The sequence below is a fragment of the Triticum dicoccoides genome, chromosome 2A (assembly GCF_002162155.2).
Source record: "Triticum dicoccoides isolate Atlit2015 ecotype Zavitan chromosome 2A, WEW_v2.0, whole genome shotgun sequence".
Taxonomy (NCBI): Eukaryota; Viridiplantae; Streptophyta; class Magnoliopsida; order Poales; family Poaceae; genus Triticum; species Triticum dicoccoides.
The window spans coordinates 759,725,780-759,734,652 of record NC_041382.1 but is presented as its reverse complement, the minus strand read 5'-3'; positions in this window follow the sequence as shown (position 1 = coordinate 759,734,652).

The following is an 8,873-nucleotide window of genomic DNA, read 5'->3' as shown; positions in this document are numbered from 1 at the left end:
CTCCAACAGCAGCACGACGGCGTGGTGGTGGTGGAGCAGCAGTACTCCGGCAGGGCTTCGCCAAGCTCTTGTGGAGGAGGAGAGGTGTTGGGAAGGGGAGGGGCTGCGCCTTGGATTTGTCGTGCAGCCCTCCCCTTGCCCCTCTATTTATAGGGGAAGGAGGAAGGGGGCCGGCCCCCTCTAGATGAGATCTAGAGGGGGGGCGGCGGCCAAGGGGAGGGGGCTTGCCCCCAAGCAAGGGGGGCGCCCTCTTTAGGGTTTCCCCCCCAACCCTAGGCGCATGGGCCCAAGGGGGGATGTGCCCAGCCCATGTAGGGCTGGTTCCCTTTCCTCTACGGCCCATTAGGCCCTCCGAGAGAGGTGGCCCCTCCCGGTGGACCCCCGGAACCCCTCCGGTGGCCCCGGTACAATACCGATATGCCCCCGAACCTTTCCGGTGACCGTATGACAACTTTCTACATATAAATCTTCACCTCCGGACCATTCCGGAACTCCTCGTGACGTCCGGGATCTCATCCGGGACTCCGAACAACATTCGGTAATCACATACAAGTCTTCTTAATAACCCTAGTGTCATCGAACCTTAAGTGTGTAGACCCTACGGGTTCGGGAACCATGCAGACATGACCGAGACAACTCTCCGGCCAATAACCAACAACGGGATCTGGATACCCATGTTGGCTCCCACATGTTCCACGATGATCTCATCGGATGAACCACGATGTCGAGGATTCAAGCAATCCCGTATACAATTCCATTTGTCAATCGGTACGTTACTTGCCCGAGATTCGATCGTCGGTATCCCAATACCTCGTTCAATCTCGTTACTGGCAAGTCACTTTACCCATTCTGTAATGCATGATCCCGTGACCAACTACTTAGTCACACTGAGCTCATTATGATGATGCATTACCGAGTGGGCCCAGAGACACCTCTCCGTCATACGGAGTGACAAATCCCAGTCTCGATTCATGCCAACCCAACAGACACTTTCGGAGATACCTGTAGTGCACCTTTATAGCCATCCAGTTACGTTGTGACGTTTGGTACACCCAAAGCACTCCTACGATATTCGGGAGTTGCACAATCTCATGGTCTAAGGAAATGATACTTGACATTCAGAAAAGCTCTAGCAGACGAACTACACGATCTTGTGCTATGCTTAGGATTGGGTCTTGCCCATCACATCATTCTCCTAATGATCAATGACATCCAATGTCCATGGTCAGGAAACCGTGACCATCTATTGATCAACGAGCTAGTCAACTAGAGGCTCACTAGGGACATGTTGTGGTCTATGTATTCACACATGTATTACGATTTCCGGATAACACAATTATAGCATGAACAATAGACAATTATCATGAACAAGGAAATATAATAATAATCATTTTATTATTGCCTCTAGGGCATATTTCCAACAGACCAATGACATCCTCAACAGAGAATTCACGTCTCAAGTGCTTGAGAGAAGTAGCAAAGTTCCTCCAACTAGGAGGGAGTTTTGCAATAATGCAACCCGCGACAAACTTGTCCGGTAACTCACACTTCAGGAGTTCCAGCTCCTTAGCAATGCATTGTATCTCATGAGCCTGGTCCAATACAGAACGGTTATCAACCATCCTGTAATCATGGAACTGCTCCATGGCATACAGCTCACTGCCAGCTTCAGTTGCGCCGAATTTGACTTCGAGCGCATCCCACAAGTTTTTGGCAACGCCCATATGAATATAGGTGTCAATCAACTTGTCTCCAATCACACTCAGAACTGCTCCCAGAAAGATTGTGGTTGCCTCCCTAAACGCCTTCTCCTGTTCAGGAGCAATCATTTCTGTGAGGGACACACCACCAACCCAGAACACGTTCATCGCTGTGAGCCACAAGGTGGTCCTAGTCTGCCAACGCTTAAAATGCATCCCGGTAAACTTTTCCGGTTTCAGAGTAGCAGCAAAGCCTTGAATCGAAAAGTGCCTAGAATAAGGTTTTTGGATTGTTGGAAATATTAGCACTTTTTCGATTAGACTTATCCACGAGTTAACAGTAAGCGTGGCATAAAAGGTATGCATCTCATAGCGATACCTAATCATACTAGCACGTACAAAACATAGAATCGAACCTTCTATGAGCAGCACATATACAGCTAGCACATAAGTACGAGTGTCAATGCAGAGGAAGTAGTGGAAGCAGAGGCGGTGGAGGAGCGTGTGTGTACCACTCCTCTTCCCAAACTCCCAATGGCAAGTGATAAAAGAACTCTTATAAAAGGGTCTCAACTCTCCTCAACTAGCAAGGTGGGACTAAACTTCCCACCACCTGTCATCTCATATATGGGCTTTAAAATTAATCAGGGATTAGTGTTTTATATGGGCCTAAACCCATCCATAATCCAACAAGACAGACCCCGGCCGGCCGGGAGCACCAGCCACATGCGCGCTCATGATCCGGCGATCGAACCGGCGTGTTCGGATGGTCACCGCTTCTTCTCTTCTCTTCTCGGATAGTACCTACTACCTACCAGCTCGTCTCCTCACCGTTATACGTACGGGGTACGGCGACTGCGTAAAAGATAGTCTTGGGATTGGAGTTGTGGCAACGATCAATCGATCACAAGCCCGTCCGCCAAGAGCGGCGTACGCAACGTCGTGCACGCCTTCCCGCTGAACGGAATCCCCGTGATCTGCTGGTGCTCACCACAGTCCACAGTATACTTGTAGTAGGCACGTACGTGACACCAAAGACACCCCACATCCACATGGGCGCCGGCCCCTACGTAGCTGCTGCTTGGAACACCACCATCTGCGCCGCCGTTGTTGCATGGGCGCCGCAGGAACACGTACTACGTACAGTGGGAGATATTTTGAGCTAGGACTAGGAGGAAAAGCAAAGCGGAGGACAGGAGTACCTGCATGCCCATACCCATTCCCAGATTCACCAGCCAAAAGTGTAACAAGGACCACCCCTGCAACTACTCGCATGCATGCATGACCGCCGGCCTGCATTGCATATGCAGCTGCTATGGGCATCAACGACGTGTCCTACTAGCCGTATCCGTAGGGTCTATTCCCTCCCTTCCCGGCTTCCCGTCCCGTGCTCGCTTTTCCTTTCTTTCCTGGCAAAGTCTATTGGCATCTCGGACAAGACAGGCGCTGCCACAAGTCTAGCCGGCGACGAGTCTACCAACCAGCCAGCGCTCCGCTCTCCCTCTCTCATTCGGTGTGGATCATCGGTCTACAAAGCGACGTGTTGGATCGCCTGCCCGTCGGGACATATCCTATCACGATTGCCCACGGCCAAGCACACCAATCCACATGCCGCGTGAGTGAGTGATTGCGGCCGTCCATCAGCGGCCACTGGCATAATCGAGCTATACTGCAGAAACTGTACACACCCATTGCGCTTGCTAATTACTCCCTCCGTTCCTAAATACTTGTCTTTGTAGACATTTCAAATGACTACTACATACGGATGTATGTAGACATATTTTAGAGTGTAGATTCACTCATTTTGCTCCGTATGTAGTCACTTGTTAAAATGCCTAGAAAGACAAGTATTTAGAAACGGAGGGAGTACTTCCTCCGTTCCATAATATAAAAGCGTTTTTCACACTAATATACTAAGAATCTGCTGATTCATCTACTGTGTTAAGCATGTTTTTGAAAAAAAAAGAGGAGGACCCTTGGCCTCTGCATGCATCCGAACGATGCATGCAGCCACTTTATTAATTATTCACACAAAATTTTACAAAGTCATATAAAAGTAAGACTAAAGTCATCATTTAGACAACATCTGTCGCTACTCCTATCCAGTTGATGAAGGGATGCTGATAATCTGGGCCTAACGCTAAACAGATCTGCTTGCTGGATCGGTTCGTCTGCTTGCTCTGTCCTATCCTACCTACAGATTCGTCAACCCAGCTCAGCCAGTACTAGCATGCAAAAATATCTCCGCGCGCGGACGGACGAATCCAGCAAAGGAGCAAACAAAAGCGTGAAAAAACAATCAGTATAGGTCCAGGCCCCGGGAGCATCTGCCGTCGCTTAGTCCATCGCCTGCAGCCGGTGCAGTCACTGGCTCACTGTACACATACTGTACATTGTCACGGCTGGTCCAGGAAACAGCCTGCTGTAGGAGTACAGTACTAGTAACTGACGAACACCACAGTTGACGGTAATTAAGGTTGATCACGCAAAAATGACAAGGATTTGTCAATGAGAAATATCTCTCTCTTTGCCAGGTCCATTTGGTATCTACTCCGTCCAATCCCATCCATGAAGATACATGGAAAAGGACCGCCCGGCCAGGCCACGGCCTCTTCATTTCCGAAGCGACGTCCTGATCGAGCTACCGACGGGGGCCTACGTGTATGCAACAGTGGCCTTTGAAATGAATCTCGAGGCACAATATCAGATTGGCTCCACCTATTTTACTCCTTTTCATCTTCCAAACACAAGACCAATCAGCCACAATTTCCTGGAAGATATAGCGCAGTCTCTTTAGAGCAAGAACAATAACAAAGCCCGCTGCCAGCTACAAAAGAATCCATGTATCCCAAAATCTACGTGAAAAAATAATAGCAGTACAACAAGCCGGCGACTAGACTGGCTTTACCAAAAATCTAAAACCTCCCTCCGTTCCTAAATATAAGTCTTTTTAGATATTTCAATAAGGGACTACATATGAAGTGAAATGAGTGAATCTATACTCTAAAACATATCTATATATATTTGTATGTTGTAGTCTATTTGAAACATCTAAAAAGACTTATATTTAGGAACGGAAGGAGTAGTTTTTACTTGTATCGTGGTGTTTGCATGCAAGACACAAAAGCTTTGCAATTAATGCATGTAGCCAGCTCTAGCCATTCCCACTAGCTGCATGAGTAGGATTTATTGTGGTGGTGTTTGGTTCTCTAGTCCTAGGACTTTTTCTAGTCTCAACTAAAAAGTCCCTAGTCCCTAAAAAGTCCCTCCATGTTTGTTTCCAGAGACTAAAAAGTCCCTAGTCCTTTCCTAGAGGTTATTAAATGACCATGTTGCCCCTAGTATATAAAAAAATAACAATCAAACAACACCATGAGATGGCGGACCAATAGATGCATGGAGGGACATTGTTGGAAAAGTCCCAAAAAGTCTTAAAAAGACTCTCCTTGAGAGTCTTCTTCATTTAGTCCCAAATATCTAGTTTAGTCCCTAAAAAGTCCCTCCCGTTTAGTAAAAAAGTCTCTAAGAGAGATATTTTCTAGTCCCTACATAAAAAGGTCCCTGGAAACAAACACCCCCTGTACTTGCTCTTAGGATCCATCAAGAGGAAGATGAAAAGTACGACGTCGAAGGAGCTAGCTGGGCATCCCAAAATTCAAGGATTTTTTGTGGCTCCCCCTCCAAGACCGGGTTTGGACGGCGAAGAGACTCGCTACGAGAGGTTGGTCAAATCACGGCTTTGTGCACGCTTTGTAGCCTCGTCCTGAAAAAAGGTGGGTGCCATTTTATTTCGGTGTTAGTCCCCGACGAATTTGAAATGTGTTTAAAGATTTACTCGAAAGGAAAAATGATTGCGCCGATTGATTGGACCAAATGTAACATAGCTCGTGTTTTTTGTGTTGGTATAAAAGATGGTATATAAAGATTGATTACCGAATTACATCCCATTCGTTGTTTAGGTGACTGGGTTCGTTAATTACGGATAAAGGATGACTATCTGTAGACGTGACGCCATGGAGCGCAATCTGTTGATGTGACGCCATAGATCCACAGTATCATCGATCGATCCGTTGTTATTGCTTTTTTGCTTTTGTATATAAAATCCAATTGGCCCTTTTTTTGTTTGCTTGCCATGATCGAGATCGATGTACAAATCAGTTTGTATCACCTGTCTGTTATACTCTCTCTATATATAGAAATATAAGAACGTTTAGATCATTAATATATTTCTTAAATCAGTTTGTATCACCTGACAGAAGTACTCCTATGGGGAAAGTTCCAGGCCCGGGAGCGAGCGAGCATGTGCTGTCGTTGTCGTCGAGCAGATAGCCTGCAGGTAGTGTAGTGCAGTCACTGGCTCACGGCAGGGCCAGTCACCGTTTCAATGTACTACTCTATGTGTCTCATAATATAAAAGTGTTTTTTACACTAAACGAAGAGAGTATATATTAGCAAGGGCCAGTTTTTTTCGGCAATTCTATCAGAATCGTCCCCCTCCTCAGCTTCTTTTATAATCATCATTCCATATGTTTTTTACAATCCTAGCTAATTTGACCTTAACTAGATAGAATTATAAAAAAAATATGGAGTGACGATTCTGGAAGAAGCTGAAGAGGAAGGCGATTCTAAAAGAATCGCCGAAAAGAACCGGCCCTAACTGCAGGGACGATTCTAAGGGAGGACGAGGGGGGGCTAGACCCCCCCAACGATCTCGTTACACCTTAATAGCGATTAGGTACCATGTATATTTTTCTTCGTACGCACATAATTTTGGCTGTCTCGGCCCCCCTCTGATCCATCCGGCCCTCCCACAGCGAGAGGCCTAGAGCCCATGTACGTACACAACATGGAAGCAGGCCTAGTGGCCAACGGCCCTAATATGAGAAAAAGAAAAAGAAAAACAGCCCACGTGGAAGACAAGGAGACTGCAAGCAATATGCACGACCACGAGCAGTCCACGACGTACGCACGGTCGTTACGTTTCCACAATCTGCTCGTTCGTCGTTCCTCAGTTCGTGCGATTGGAAAAACTTCACTGCCGCCGTCGCCTCGTCCATCCTCTCCATCCGACGAGGAGGGAAGGCCTCCGTCCGACCGTCCCGGACGGCACGACTCCCCGTCGTACCGATCCGCAGACCGCAGGAGCAGTCCAGCCGGCCGCACAAACACGGTACATGGGTGAGCGACGAGACGATCAACGAAAGGTTAGTTTATTTTCATCATTAGATAGATTATTAGAATTCTTGATTTGTCCAATTATGTGTGTAGACATAAAGAGGAAGAGAACTCAGTCAATTCATATTTTTTTAAGCCAATCGGTTCAAGCTGTCGGTCATGTGAACATGATGCTAATTCAAAGGATGTGAACATGATTTCTACTTTCTCTTTCAATCTACACTTAATTTTGATGTGTGCCTTAAAAACAACAGAACTAGAAACTAGAACAATAAAAAATCAGAAAATTTTGACTGTCAAATTATGGGTTTGTAGGCATGAAGAGGAAGAGTTTTGTTGAGAACATTTTGTAGCCAATCGAAACTAGCAACGAATTCTGAAGAAATTATACAGTCATGATTTTTAAGATTAATAGATATGCAAATTTATTCATATTGCAGAACCGCGATTATATTTTGAGTGTTTAGACCTCACGATATTTACTATACTATATGCTTACATGATTGTGTCTTATATGATTGTGATCAACTCTTCTAGTTCCGGCTCTTTTGTAAGAGTCATTCTAACTGACAAACGTTACAGTTCAGGGTAATTAAGATTGATCATCTCTATCTCTTTGCCAGGTCGATTTGGAATCTACTAGGAGAGGAGAGCCGTCACGTCCATGTAGATACAAGGAAGAGGAGGATTTTCTATGCGACGTCCGGTCCGGATCGAGCTGGCGACGGCGAATGAATGGCGAGTTCCTTGGGTCGACCGGCCCCGTGCTGAGCCACAGAAAGAGGATGGGGGTGTACGTGTATGGGACAGTGGCCTTTGAAATGAATTTCGAGGCACAACATCAGATAGGCTTCACCTCTTCTATTTCTCTTCATCTTCCAAAACAAGGGTCTGTTTGGATGGCAGCCGAGAGCTGCCATGCCAATATTCTGGCCTTGACCACCAGCCTTGGACGGGTGCCAGCGTTTCCTTACCCTGCCATTTTTTGGGTCACTTTTCGCGCCCATGAGACGGCTTGGCAGCGGCTGCAGAATTCTCCGCCAAAAAATTTGCACGCCCTCAATTGGCAAGGCAGTCCCCAAAAACGGCAGCTCATATTTGATTTCAGTGTTAGTGCCCAACAATTTTGAAACGTGTTAAAAGATTTACTCAAAAGGAGAAAAGATTGCGCCGATTGACTGGACCATTATCGTAAACGAAAAATAAATGACCGGGCCAAACGTAACATAGCTCGTGTTTTCTCTGTTGGTACTGAAATATGAAACTAGATGCTTTATTTAAAAAAGAAAAAGACTGGTTACCGAATTACATCCCATTCGTTGTTTCGGTGTGAGGATTAGTTTATCGTCGGCTCTGTTTGCGTGACGCCATGGAGCACAATCTGCTGATGCGACGCCATAGATCCACAGTATCATTGATCGGTCAACCGTTATTGCCTTTTCTGGCTTTTTGCATACTCCAATTGGCCCCCTTGTAAGCTACCAACAAAAATTGCAATCAATTGGCCCCCTTTTCTGCTTGCTTGTCATGATCCAGATCGATGTACAAATCAGTCTGCATCACCTGTATGTTACACTCCCTCTGTAAAAAAATATAAGAGCGATTAGATCACTAAAATGGAGATCTAGCTAAATCCTAATCGTGCAATAGATCGACATGCAAGGACCTGTAGATTATTGCCCCTTCTCTGTTTGGGCTGCCTGTTGGCCGATCTATCTATAAACAGAGCATGGCGTCCGTCCTATGGCTTAATTTGCCGCTGCTGATCAGTGACAAAAGATGATGGCTGCTGCTACAACCTTGGGCAATAATGGAATGGCCGGTGGAGCTGGGTTAAAATAAAACCCATGGCAGAGCACCGTGATTGATTGTCTCAGAATTCAGAAAAAGAATGCTGTCGTGTGCCCCACTTGCCGCATGCATGCGTTCATCTTTGAGATGCCTGCCTCATCATGCGTGTGTGGCTTCAGATATATACAATGGCAGGATATTCCAACC